Raw genomic sequence first — 15,029 nt, 5'->3', positions numbered from 1 at the left:
AAGCTAGGAGGGGCCTAGGAACAGAAGAGGGCCCAGCTTAGCTAGTGTTTTGGTGCTGTCAAGAATGCCCAGTACGTGGCATAGAGAACATTGCCAGATATGCCACCCCCTCTCTCCAACATTTTGGTCCAGGACATGTGGCTTCCTGGCCAGTCACCCTCCATCCTTAAGAAAATCCGGGACAAGCGGTTTCTTCCTCCCTCTTCTCGGACATGGTGTTCCACATTTGCCCCCGGCAGAAAGCCTCCTGGCCCCCCACCTGGGCCAGCCTCCTCCCCAAGTCCTGCAGATGTATGGCCACAAAGTGGGCTTTGCCCTAGAGCTTCCCCCTTGTATAGTCCCGAGCTTGCTCTGCGGGTCTCCAGCACTAGTGAGGATGACGGCTTCCCTGAGGACATGCATCCAGGATAAGAATGACCACAGCACCGACGGCAGTCATGGGTACAGGTCCGACGGATAGAGTGAGAGCAATGAGTTTGTGCATCGTGACGACAGTGAGAGGGACAACCCTGAAGAGAAGTCAGGTCTCAGCGTATGATACACTGATATGCCTGGAAAATCCCGGAAGAAGAGCAGGAGGAGCTAATTCCTCTCCAAGCCACGATGCTTCAAGTGGCAAGCCAGGAAGCCCCCGAGGAGGGACGGGAAGTGAGGGAATTTTCAGAGGAAGATGATGAGGACGACTCTGATGATTCCGAAGTGGAAAGGCTGTCACAGAAGCAGCACAAAGGGGATTCTCACTCGGACCGTGCAACTGCTTCCTCACAGCTGCAGGCTGCCCCACAGTCTGCTCCTCCTTCTCAGATACAAGCCCCACCCATGCCAGGACCACCTTTATGGCCTCCCGGGCCACCTCCAGGGGTGCCCCTATTCCTTAGACCACCTGGAATCCGAGGGCCTTTACCATGACTTTACCTCCAGGACCACCACCAGCCAGACCTCCTGGCCCTCCCCCAGATCCTCCTCCTCGAGGGCCCCCAGCAAGATTACCTCCTCCTGCACCTCCAGGTATCCCTCCATCTCGGCCTGACATGATGTGCCCACCTCTGGTGCCTCCCCTAGGATCTCCACCTGGGCTTTTCCCACCAGCTCCCTGGCCCAACCCAGGGATATTAAGCGCTCCTCCCAACTTGATTCAAGGAGGACGATGCAAGTACAGCCACCATCCAGAAGAAAGTCACAGCAACCATCAGTGCCAGGCCACAGATCACCAAACCCAAGGCAGGGATTACCAGATTTGTGCCCACTGCACTGAGAGTTCGTGGGCAGAATAAAGGGGCTACCGCTATTCCCCCAGAGAAAGTGGGAGGATGATTCTGCTGTGCCTCTCGCCAAAGCGGCCCCCAAATCTGGTCCTTCTGTTACCGTCTCAGTGCAAACCAAGGACGATGTCTATGAAGCCCTTCATGAGAGATGGAGGGGCTGAGGTGGCAGGTGCTGTGCACAGCAGTGGTTTCGGGAACAAGAGGCTTTTGTTTAAACTTCGTGAAAGAGCTGTCAAAGCAGGATGTGTGGGAAGAAACTGTAAAATTCTTTGATTAAAATGATTTCTCACTGACCTAAACTCGAGTGTTTCATGGGAAAATAAATGTTCTATAACAAGACAAAAAACAAACAAACAAACAAAAACAAACAAACAAACAAAAAACCGAAGTGGGGAATCTGGTTTCTGGCAATAGGACCCAGAAGCATTTCTATTTTGCATCATTGTGGTGAGCAGCTCCTGGAGGCAGGAAGCAGGAGCTGAGAGGCGGAAGCTGTGGCCCTCCTGGGTGCTCACCAGAGGGAAGAAGGTGGGGCTGGGCCGGGCCTGGCCAGGCTGCAAGCAGGAAGACGTCCAAGCCCTGTGCGGTGGGCAGCAAAGGCCCTGGGCCAGGAGATAGTGGACCAGAGGGCCGGGGGAGGCCCCGCACCGGCGAGAAAGTGAGGTGCAAAGATCTATCCCTGCAGGAGCCCAGACAAACGCTCTGGGATGCCTTCCCCGCTTCAGGAAGAGAACTCTGGCCCTGCAGGAAGTCAAAGGTCAGGGGAAACTTTCAGCTGGACCCTACAGGAAGCCAGAAGAGGAAAAGGCTGGTGATGCCATCCAAAGCGCCATCAGATCCCAGGGAGAGACGGTCAGGGACGCCAGCGGAGGTTCCCCAGGCACCTCCCCCAAACTAGAACCTCCAAGCAGCAGACCCTCCCGAAAGTCCACCCCGTCCTTCAAGCCCTGAAAAAGGCCCTCACGGGCAGGCGGGCTCCTGGGGAGAAGGGCTCAATGACCAACGCAGCAGAACCGCAAAGTCAGACTTCCTCCCGGTGCGAAGGTGCTGCGGAAGAGCTAAGCTGAGCTGGAGTCGGAGGAAGGAGGAAGGCATGAAGCTCGCCCTCATCCAGGCAAAGGCAGGGGTGCGGTCGGCACCAAGCAGTTCTCCCGGGGAGACTTTACGGTGGAGTAGCACGGGAGGTTGCGCTGTGCACTCCCCCCAGTAGTTGGGCAAAGCTTACTCTGCGCACGCGCAGCGCCAGAACCCAGGCCTGGGAAGACCGATCCGCCACAGCAAGCGTGGGAAATGCTGGACCAAAGTGCAGGTCATCGAAAGCGTACCCCACCTCATCCTCATCGCAGCCCACAACATCCGGCCAAGGAGGATATAGCTATGGGGACCGCAGCAAGGCTGTCCTTGAGGCCGACCCTTGGCCGGAGTACCCAGTCCTCCCCGGCTGCCTCCCCCACCCTGCAAGGACAAAGTACCCTCAAAGGGAAATCACACTCAACCTTAGCAAATTACTTCAGATATTTTTCGAAAGTATATTAAAGATGCCTTTTCACTGTAGTATTTATCAGTTTCAGGTTTCCAAGGTGGACTTGAACAGAGGCCTTGAAAGCCAGGTGCAGGTGGGGCTCTGCCCCGCCTTGAAAGCCAGGACTCCCTTGCACCCTATGTCCAAGGACGGGAGGGTGTGAGAGCCGTTGCCCCCATGCACAGCTTGGCCCGGATGTTTCCAAGCTCATATTGTCAGCGTCTGGACATGTGCACACATTAATGTGTGTGAATGTTTTCTGTTTAAAACGGTTTTGCAGTAAGTTGTCTTCTCAGCTTTCTCTCCATAGCTCACTGAGCCTGGAGGTCGGGGCGGGAGCAGACCTCTTGCATAGGGTTTCGGCTTTTCCGCCCAACTTGAAGCTTCAGGATGGGCAAACAGATTGAGGTGGGTGGGGAAAGCACCGTTGCCCTGCCCAGCCCCCCAGCAAGCTTCCTCAAACAGCATCCATTCTTTATTAAAATCTGTACGTTGAATTTATTTACAAAGTAAAAAAAAAAAAGACAAAGAAGACAAAAACATTTAAAAAAATCCACAGAAAACAAGTTCTGTATCTAGTTCCTGGAGTAAAACGGGTGCCTTTTCCTTTTGGGGTTCTTTTGCTTTTATTCGTTTTGTTTGGTTGGGTTTTGTAGAGAAGAATTGAGGTGAAACTCTATTCTAATCAAAAGTAAAGTTCAGTAGTGGGACCAGACATGATTAAGTTCGATTATCCACAGACCCTGCTTTTGCTGTGTGGGAAGTTCTGGACCTGCTGTCCAGGCCTTTTGTTTGTCAGAACCCTTGGTGTCCTGCGAAGATGCAGCAGTGAAGTGTGAGCCTGCCAGCCCAGGATCTCAGTCACGAGTACCAGCATCAGGCATCCAGTGCATGTGGCACCAGGGATACCTGGCAGAAATCAGGATGAGACTCAAGATTTTGCCAGGCATGTGACATCAGGAGTGGCTTCCTCCCTCCCTAGGGAGGCCTGGCCCTCACTTCACCATTAGTCCAGTGGCCAGGGCTCAGGAGCCAGGGAAATGTGAATGGAGACCTACCCTTGTCCCCAACATCCCCACCCCCATCTCCTAGACTTAGGATGGTGCTACCTAAGAAAGTAGCTTGGTCACTAGTCAGATACTTGAGAGGGATGGACAAGAGGGTGGACCTGTGAGATACAATGTCCTGGTTGCAGCTGTTTGTGGGTCAGCTGTGCAGTTAAATAGCAAACAAGGAAGTGAACTCGAAATTATTATATCATAAAAATAAAACAAAAATTAAAGTATTTTATTGCCAGGAAAGGCCACAAAATACAAGCAGTGAGAGATATTGGACCGCAGCCTTGACATGCTGACCGGCTCCAAACCTAGCTCACATGTGCACTCACTTAGCATGAGACCAATGAAATCCATGCAAAGTTGGTGCTGTCAGGGAAGACACTGGAAAAGGAGGAAAATGATAGAGGCCTGGGAACCCCAGCTGAGGAAGGCTCAAACTTTCGAGGTGACCAATGGAAGGGGAAGTTGACCAGGAATGTGTGGCTGTGCTGGCAACTACTGCTCCAGGGGAACAGGGGGTGGAAAGAATATTAGAGCATCTCTCATCTCTCACCAGCAGAGCTTCCTCGTGCAACAAGTGGTGATTAAACCCCAAAGCCACAACTGGCCAAAGTGCAGAGAATAAGAGACTGCAGAGGACTTATCCCTGAATAGGACACCATGTCAGTTCTCTGCCATTCAAGGCTCAGGGCCCATTGTAGAAGAGAGGACGGAAAGATTCTAAGAGCCAGAGGTTGTTGATGACCACATGGAAACTGAGTTTTCCAGACAGCTGAGAAGATGCTCACATGAACTTATAGCAATGGTAACAACGTGCAAGCTCAATCCATACTAAATCCCAGCATAGAAATGGGGAAGTGGGTAAGAAGCCCCAGCCTTAGCTGAGGGACTATTGGTGACAGATAAACTACCAGGAGAGGGAGAGTTTGTTTTGTTTTCTTAAAAAAGAGTGTGACACTGGATTGGTTAACCAGCCTCCAGGGATGGACCCACATGAAGGACATTTGGGGACACAAACTTGACTCTAGAGGCCTTAGTATATATGACAGAGGACATGCAAACTGCTGGAGTACAGACAGAGGAGCGGGTCTAAATATGGTCAAAATATATTGTATGTCCCCTGAAAAAATTCAATAAAATTCATTTAAAAAGAAAACAGACTTTTTTCTATTCTTGAAAAAAATGGTGCTAGAATTTTGATGGGGGTTGCATCAAATCTGCAGATTGCTTTTGGTGTGACAGTGATTTTCATAATAATAATTCTTTCAATACACAAGCACGATAAGTATTTCCATCTTCTAGTGTCTTCCACAATTTCTTTTCTCAGTGCCTTAAAATTTTCTTTGTAGAGGTTTCTCACTTCCTTGGATAGGTTTATTCCAAAGTATTTCGTTGTTTTTGAGGCTATTGTGAATGAGATTGTTTTCCCGTTTTCTTTCTTGTTTGTTTATCATTAGTATAAAGGAAAGCTACAGATTTTTGTATGTTAATTTTGTATCCTGCCATTTTGCTGAAAGTGTTTATCAGCTCTAAGAGTTTCCTGGCAGACCCTTTAGATTTTCTTATGCATAGAATCACCTTCAAACAAAGATACTCCAGATAAATACTCTAACTTCTTTCTTTCCTATTTGTTTCCCCTTTAGTTCGTCCCTTGTTTGGGCTAAGAGTTCAAGCATGGTACAGAATAAGAGTGGGGGAGGGGCTGGAGAGATGACTCAGTGGTTAAGAGCACTGACTGCTCTTGCAGAGGACCCGGGTTCGATTCCCAGCACCCACATGGCAGCTAACAACCGTCCATAATTCTAGTTCCAGGGATCCAATGCCTTCTGACCTCCACAGGCATTGTACAACATGGCTGAACTTATACACGTGCAGGAAATACACTCATACACATAAAATAAAAATAATAAATAAAATCTTTAAATAGAGTAGAGAAAGTGGGCACCCTTGTCTTGTTCCTGACATTGGTGGCAATGTTTTGAGCTTTCCCCCATTTAGTATGATGTTGGCTGTACATTTGTCATATATAGCCTTTGTTATGTTGATATATATGTCCTCCATTCCCACTCTCTGGGATTGGTAGATTTTGGAGAAGGCACGTTGCCTTGGTTTTCATGTTACTTATACATTTGCATTGAGATTTGTGCATTGGGAGTTAGATCACTGATGGATTTTTTTAAAATTATTATTCAGATCATCTTTGTTCTTTTGAAGGAAATGTTTGCAAAGTTCAGGAGGGAGTAGGTTGTGGTAGGACTGAGCCACCATTTTCTTCTAGAAGACTGGTGTTTAGGACACCAGGCTCTTCGCTCAGCTGTGCCCTGAAAGAAGTCATTATCCAGGGTAGACATACTATAAGAACAGAGTAAAAGTCAACTATGCAAGAATTACTCCTTAAGAATCACTAATGATTTTCGGTAGTAAAGATACTTTGATAGCACTATATGCTCCAACATATTAATTATTGTGAGTACAAATGGAAAGAACAAAAAATAAAATAAAATTAGAAAGAAACCTCTGCTGTGCAAGAGTAGCAGGCTGCCTCAGCATTGCATTCTAGAAGGGACATTTGCTAGAGAGGTGAAGGCGGTAACAACTCACATTACCATGTGCTTATTGCATGCAGAACCCGTGCTAAGTGTTATTCACTATTTCATTTTTATTTTTGTTTCTTTTAAGACAGGGTCTTTATAGCCACAGCTGGCCTGGAATTCACTATGTAGACTAGGCTGTCCTTGAGCTCAGTGAGATCCACCTGCCTCTGCCTCCCGAGTGCCAGGATTAAAAGCATGCACCCCCAAACTCAGCTTATTCTTTTACTTCAGTTATTTTTCTAACTAATCCTATAAGGCAATAATAATTTGTTATATATTTATGTGTGACATACAAACATAATTTAATACATTACATTATTATTGCCATATTATATATGATGATTTTGTGACTTACATAGAGTGACTCCCTCATTCAAGTGAACTAGGTAGGCCATGACAGAATTCAGAGTAAAACCTTTGACCACTAATTTGAACACTTACCCCTTACTCCTGCTGCTATTATTAAGTTTTCTATTTAGATAGGTAGTATTGTTCTGAAATAACTGTCCAGATAAAATGGCCTTCTAAGTCCTCCCAAGTTCCCACAGGTTTTCTTGGCACTTATGATTTACTTTCCCTGGCTGCCGGGAAGCTGCCATTGGAGCTAGAAACCCAGAACTCACAGACAGTACTTATGGGGAAGGAGAACCAATTTGAGCAATTGAAAGCCAGGACGGGAAGGACAGGAATGGGCTGGGGGCTCTCCAACTTTACTTTTTATTTACATATATTTCTGAAAACACATTTAAACTACTTATGTTTTCATCCCCTCAAGAAAATGAATATTTGGCCTGGTGAGTTGGCTCAGCAGGAGCCACTTCCTGACCACCTGGTTTGATCCCCAGAACCAACTTTTGCAAGTTCTCCTCTGATTGCCATGTGTGTCAATCCCTTCCCCACCCCCCAATGCTAAAAAAAAAAAAAAAAAGACAACTTCCCCCCCCCCCAAAGCTAAAAAAAAAAAAAAAAAGACAACTCTAGAAGCCATTTGTAATTCTTCATATCTGATGGGATTTGGGCTCTGACAGTCTGAAAGCGATCCTGGTCACTGCTTCTAGAATGGCACCGGACAAGCTGCAGACATCCCCCGCTTTCTGTGGCTGAAATGTCTCTGAAAGTCTTCCTACTTTACAGGCTCAGGCATAAGATCATTTTTAGAAGTACTTTAAGGAAGGAGCGAAGTTTTATGATAGCAAGTTCATGAACTAAGTAGCGTAAAGAAGCTGAGGGTGATTTTTTTAAAAAGAGACATACACAAAACATTTCCAATCAAGCTATTTTAGAAAAATGAACTGTCATTAAAGCAATCTCTATATCTGCTCCAAAGGTTTATGCCACTGTTAAACCATTCTTGTAGAGAAAAGTCTCCACCTTAAAGTGGAATATCAAGACAAAATCAACTACTTTCTGTGTCACCACAGGCTCAAAAGCAATGGCTCGGCCAACTGAAACCCTCAAAGCCAATCTTTTCTCTTGCAAGCCAATGACTCTTGTACTTATTAGAGTAACAGAAAAGTGGCTATGTGACCCGCGGAAAGTGAAGCCTTCCGAGAGCAGCAGGCAGGCCAGGGTGAACTGTGCTGACATTGCACTCCTAGAAATGGCCACTAGAGGGTGCCAGAGCCCGGGGTTGAGGACCCAAAAAAGACCATCCTTCATATAAGGTCTGGAGAATCAGAGAGCCAAGAGTCAAAGACCGTAGAGTGATAATACACTGTGTGGAAGCTCCTTTGATTAGCCACACAGTAGGACAAGCAGCCTTGGGTGGCAATGGACCAAGGGACTTCCTATTTCCCTGGGGGACAATGACTGCGGCTGGGAATTCATGAGTGTGAGCATGCTTCATGGCTGCAGGGACTCCTGCCTTCATGAGTCCTACATTCAAACCATTAAGTACAAAAAGCATTGGGAAGTCAAATAATAAGAATTGCGGTAGAGGCGTAGAGCTTTGGAAAAAGTGGTGGGGACCATGTTCAAATGAGAGCAGGTCTAGAAAAAAAGGAAGGGAAATACGGTCCTCCTGATCATGGGGAGGTGAGCGAGGATGCCAGCTAAGGATCAGCCACAGCCCCCGCCACCAGTGTGCTCGCTGCCTCTCTAGGGGTAACCACCCCAGTTTGCCTTTATAAAACCTTCAAAGCAAAGATAAAGTAGTAGAGTCCTAAAGAAGATGTTCCTGTATTCAGAGTCTATTCATGGAGACAACATTACATTAGCGATCAGATAGCCTGGACGATAACAAAGGTTATAAAAGATATATAACAAACCAGTGGAAATTTAAGAAAATTTAAATGCACAAGTGTGATGGGGGAGAATTGAGTTCAGAAAACAGTAAAATCTTCTTATAGTTCTTAAATTATTTAGGGCATATAGATGATGCTAGACATCTTGTAGACTTGAATTTTTTAAAAAATACGAATGTTAAAATAGTAATGGAAGCCATTAAAAGAGAAATAAGCCACCTAATTTTCAAACTGTGCCAAGAAAAAAAATGAACAAAGAAAACTCAAATAATTCATTCAACGGTGGGGGGGACAACCAGAAAGCAGGGAGGACAGAAAAACAAGGGCAGGGATGAGTCCAAGTCCCAGTAAACGAGTTAAATGTACCCAATTAAAATACAGATGCTGGGGCTGCAGAGATGGCTCAGTGGTTAAGAGCACTAACTGCTCCTCCAGAGGACCCAGGTTCAAATCCCAACATTCACATGGTGGCTAACAACCATCCATAACTCCAGTACCAGAGGATCCGATGCTCTCTGGCTGTTGTGCACTTTCACACATGCAGGTAATACACTCATACATATAAAATAAAAATAAATAAAACAAAAATACAGATGCTTAGGCATTAGGTTTTTAAAAAATCACTGTCTATAAAAGATGTATCTATAACAGATGATACAGGGAAGTTAAAAATGAGACAGGATAGGGGCCCGGGGTGCACACCTTTAGTCCCAGCACTCAGGAGGCAGAAGCCAGTCTGGTTTACATAGTGAGTATCAGACCAGTTGGGGCTACAGGGCAATCCTGTCTCAAAAATAAATAAATAAATAAACGGACAAACAAACAAACAAAAAGGAAAGCAAACTCTACCAGTAAATACTCATGGAATGAGGCAGGAGCAGAGATACCAATGTGGCAGGGTGATGAACAGGCCTCTGTGTCTCTTGAGATTGGGGTACTAAATGCTAAAGTCAGTACTGTATACTCAAATGTCATATTGCTATGGTTTGAATGCCCCCTACGGAACTCATGCTGAAACTTTCCAGTGTAACATTAGTAAGAATTAATGTCTTAAAGAGGTCATCGGGCCTTGAAGAATCTCCCTCATGAATGGATTAAGGGTGTAATCGTGCAAGTGGTTCATCTGTGTGGGGATAAAGTCCTGTGAAATAATGATTTTGCTCATCCTCTCTTTGCCCTTTACCATGGGATAAGGCAGGAAGGAGACGCTAGCCAGACACTGGCTCCCGAACCTCACAGAGCCACAAGCCAATTACATTTCTGCTCATCACAAGCTATGCAGTCTGTGGCATGCTGAGATAGCAGCACAACCTGAAACGAGGCAACAGAACTCCCAGCAGGATATTCTAAGAAATAGCGAGACTGGTTCCCTCATCTCCAAGTTGGTCCAGGAGAGAAAGATGCACTGTGTAGAGTTGTTGGGATAGCACATCCTTCTCCTACTCTCCCAGGTGATTTCCCTTAATGTCCTGCCAGATAAAGAAGGTTTTGTGTAGAGATTTGATTGCAGGGGTGATGCACCCAGCTTTGTGTAAATCCATTGGAGCCCCTGACTGAGGGCACAGGGGAAAGCAGTAGCTGGTATCCAGGTATCACAGTGTGATGTTTCCATTGGGGCTATCTCTGGGAAACCCACAAAATCGCTCCTGGAGAGAGAGTCAACCAGGAGCATGAGCTCCAGAAATAGCAGCCTATGGTACCGTGAACCTTTCCTGCAGCCCTGGCCCTGCATGAAGACATCTCAGGCCTCTCAGCCTCCAGAGCCACAAGCTAATTACATTTCTGCTCATTACAGGCTATGCAGTCTGCCCTGTTGCAGCCCTCAAGAGCGATGAAGCAAGAAGCCAAGTAAAAGAGAGTTTGGAATCCTCATTCTTACACAGGATTGGGCCTCTAAATTCCCAAACCAAAAAAAATTCCCAATCACTTGGCCAGGTGGTGATGGTTGTGATGATGGGCCACAGGAACAGCAAGGCCCATGGTGAGAAGATGCCCTAGAATTGCAACACGTGGCCCAGGAAAGATGCCAATGAGCGAAATGAAGCCTGGGAGATCAGTACTGGAAGGGAAGCAGCAGGCAAATCATGTTGAGATACTGTCCAGCTGGTGACTTGGCTCAAGCCCACATCAGTTCCATGCAGCTTTCAGAGAAAAAAACCAAACATCCAAACAAACGACAGTAGTCATTAAGATGTATTTAGTGATATCCTCTGCATGTAACATTCAGGTAGATGCTGCAGGACACCTTTGGTTTATTCACAGGCCATAGAGAACCATTGTATTACGATCTGAAGGGCAGCAATGAATTCATTCAAACTAACCTTAGCCCCATTACAGTGGCAGAGATGGTAAAAGAAAATGCAAATATCTAAAGGACAAGATAATTTGAAACAAGTAATGGGGTCCATAAAACAAGTTGCTTCTGACAAAGCCAATTGCACTTTTGACAGTTATGAAATCACTCCCTTATGGGGTGGCAGTTAGATTCGAACATTATCAAGTCATTTGCCAGTTTCTCATGCAATTTTAAATAACTCAGATTAGACTGAAGGCTGAGCATCACAGAACGGAATGTGAAAACTAGCTGAGGGTCTGTACATAAAAATGTCCCAGGAACAGCATGTAGAGCATCACATGGAGCGTGACTAGGTTGCTCCTCATGTTTAAAATCTTGTTCCATTGAGTAGGTGATAGAGTAGAATATAAAAGTGTAAAATGGCAATAGCAATGTTTGGGGGTCTGTGGAATCCCACTGACCAACAGCTTGAAAGGGTAACATATACCTCACACTGGGGCTTTCTGACAGCCTATGGTGTCTGGGAGAGGCGTTGTCCCTGTGTTTTATATAGATAGATAGATGATAGATAGATATAGATATATATACTTTCAAATATATATGAAAATGTGGTGCAAATACATATATATATATACATGCACATATGTATATGTATATATCGTGTGTGTGTGTGTGTGTGTGTGTGTGTGTGTATGGAAGCTTCTGCAATGGTAGGTTTCCATATAGCTTTTTCAAATCTCTTTATTGTTAGTTTTCCCCATACTCCTTTGCCTTACTTGCCCTAACCCTAACCCTATCCCTTCCTGATCCATTAATTCCCTTTCATACCACCTGCATTCTATCCTCCTTCCCTTGAAACTCCCCCTCCTCCGTAGCTCCTTACTAGTTTCCTGATGTCTATGGGTACTCCAATTTAAGCACACATGTCTAAAGATTCAAAGCTAGCATCCACGTACGAGAGAGAGAACATGTGGTGCTTGTCTTTCTCGGTCTGGGTTACCTTTGAATGATAATTTCCAGCTCCATTCATTCACCTGTGGATGTTGTAATTTCATTTTTCTTTACAGGTGAATTGTGTACGTGCAGCACATTTTCCTTACCCACTCATCAGTTGGTGGATGGCAAGTCTGTTTCCATTTCCTGCCTTTTGTGAACAGAGCAGCAGTGAACACGGACGAGCAAATATTTCCGCTGTAGGATTTATAGCCATTTGGAAATGTACAAAGGAGTGGCACAGCTGGATCATATACTAGACCTACTGTTTGGTTACCCTCTAGTCCTTCAGAGTAAGACCCTATTGCTGAAGACACCATACTTGAGTCATAGGATGTAGAGAAAATAAGCTTCACCCCTGCTGGCTAGCTTTCATCATATGAGAAGGTACTGTATAAGCTACTGGGGTAGAAAAATCACCTACAATCTTACACAGCTGTGAACCCTTTGAACTACAAATGCCTGGTCTGGAAAGAAATGACCACTGGTACAATGGTGGCACACTTATGGGAGTAAGCAACTACTTTCCGGTTGGATGTAAGGCCTGCTATACAAGATGGAATTCATACCTAGTGCTAAGCCGAAACCCCATGGCTGGGCAGATCATAGGTCCTAGGGGAGAACCTAATACTATCTATCATTCTGCTAAATGGACATAAAAAATGGACATTAAACTGCTTTATACCTGGGTAGATTATTGCATCTCTCAACTCTCCTCAGAGAAGCTTCTGTTCACAGTAGATCATGAGTAATACAAAGACACACAACTTGATAAGGTGCAGACTGTGGAGTGCATAGTACTAAATGGGACATTTATATCACACCCCTCCCTATAAGGCTCAGGGATCATTGCCAAAGAGGGGGTGGAAAGATCATAAGGGCCAGGAGCAGTGGATGGCTGCCATGAAACAGTATTTTCTAGACATGGCTGCTCTATTGCATTTATGAATTCACAGTGACTGGAACCGCTCCCACAAGACTTGCACAGCTCAGGTCAGCTGGTGTCCCAGCATGGGTAGGGTAGGGGCTCATGAAGTCCCATTCCTTGCTGAGGAGCTATTGGCAGCTAATGGCTGCTGGGAGAGGGACAGTCAGTGTTCTTCAAGGATGCAGGCCCTGAGGGGCTACCCATGATCCAGTAAGCAGATGGTCCTAAACCTGTGCTCAGATAAGCAGTTCTAAGCAGATTCAGTGGGCTTACCAAAAGAACACATGAAGTTGGGAGGGAAATGTGCTGGCGGAGGTAGGGGAGAAGCTAGAGGAGAGGGACGGGAGGGTGGATTTGAACAAAGCACATACAATTCTCAAACAATACATTTTTAAATATAAAAATAAAAATAAAATGTTGCATAAGGCCTTTTTCAGAAGAGTCTGTGAAAATAAAGAACCATAGCATCAGAAGACCATAGACGGTAACTCGGCAAACTCACAGCAGGCAGAAAACGCTGGGCTCAGGGTGTAAGTTCTTCATAAACTGTGTGGCTAAAGTATTCTGGTTGGCAGGACTGATCAGAAGTCTGTGACTGTGTTGTCTGCACCCCAGCCATTCTCCAGTGCTTGTCCATCCGCTGAATGTAGTCAGCCTGTCTAGAGTTCCTTGTTTTAGGAAGATCAGCTCTTCCTCATCTAGCAGCAATCAGTTGCCAACATTCCTTTAGATAAGATTGGGGTCTGCTGTTCATTTTCCCAGTTCTTTGCTGGGTTACTGTCTGGGAGTCTCTTGGGCCACCCTGGCCAATAACTCAAAGGAAGGTATCTCCTGTTTGGCATTGTTTCTTGTTATGTAGCTTTTAACTATACACATGGACGCAAGAGTTATATCAATCCCTTTAATCTTTGGTGCACGCCTTTAGTCCCAGCACTTGGAAGGCAGAGGCAGGTGGATTTCTGTGAGTTAAAGGCCAACCTGGTCTACATAGTGAGTTCCAGGACAGCTGGGGCTACAGGGAGACCCTGTCTCAAAAAGAGCAAATTTAAAAAAAAATAAAGAGTTATATTGATCCCTTTAATCTTTGGCTATACTTTCATTTTGGGTGTTTAAGACACTACAGTTGGCCCAGATAAACCAATTTATTTTTACTCTTAAGGTCATTTGAGGATCTGTTCCTCAGGGGTCACATGGGCTTGGGAGGAGCCCCTGGCTCCTTTCCTTTACCAGTTCCATCTAGGTGAAGATAAGTCAAAGGTCCTGCTCAACAATGGCTGGCTTCACTTGGAAGCATGGTGGAAATGTTTCCTCTGGGTTGACCCTCCTCTTTGTAGGCTGGAAGCTGATTCATGTCCATCTGGTGGGGTCTCATGGCCTCCCTGAACAAGAGGACAGGTGAATCACCAGTTACAGGACATTTTGAGAGATGTTTTATAGTCCCCTGGAACTTAGTCGACCTTGGAGGGCAAGGGGCAAAAACTGTCCTTTAAGTCCCTCTGACCATATTAGTATAAGCCTCAAAGTATGGCTGTTAAACATCCAAGAAAGTTAGTTCCACCCATCTGGTACTTTTAATTTCCGTGTGCTATGTAGATAAACTTTGGGCAAAGACCAAAGGTATTCAGTTAAACCTTGACTACATGTATTATATTCCTTGAGCTATTTGTATGTATAATTTGTCAGTAGGTTATTCAATTAATATGGTTCCCTCTGGTTTTTTAAAAACTAGCTAGGCATTATTTATCTCTCGCATTGTCTAACCCTTCCACCGTGGTTTCCCCATTTAAAGTGCCAATTTTTCCCATTTCTCCCTTAATAATCCCCTTCTCCTATGGTCCCACCTCTCTTGAGCTCCTTCTTTCCCTTTACACTCTAGGTACCTTGTATAACTCTCCCTCCCCCTCCCCTTAAAATTATCCCATTTTTATCCATATCTCCCTTATTAAGGCCTGTTTCCTACTGTTCTCTTTAAAGATTCTTTCTTTTCCTTTATCTCCCTGTTTTCATTATCCTGGTTCCTGTAGTTATGTCTGGATACAGCCATAAGGATACACTTATAAGGATTTGGTGCTACGATCCACATATGAGGGAGAACATACATTGTTTTTCTTGTTTCTTTGTTTTTCTGAG

General features: G+C 45.4%; 1 pseudogene; it reads left to right on the top strand.

Moving 5' to 3' along the window:
- Window positions 1-289: 289 nt before the first annotated feature.
- On the top strand, window positions 290-1,314 carry LOC103740647 (annotated as a pseudogene).
- The last annotated feature ends 13,715 nt before the right edge of the window (window positions 1,315-15,029 follow it).

The sequence above is a fragment of the Nannospalax galili genome, unplaced genomic scaffold (genome assembly GCF_000622305.1).
Source record: "Nannospalax galili isolate Female #2095 unplaced genomic scaffold, S.galili_v1.0 scaffold841, whole genome shotgun sequence".
Taxonomy (NCBI): domain Eukaryota; kingdom Metazoa; phylum Chordata; class Mammalia; order Rodentia; family Spalacidae; genus Nannospalax; species Nannospalax galili.
This window is presented reverse-complemented; position numbering and strand designations above follow the sequence as displayed.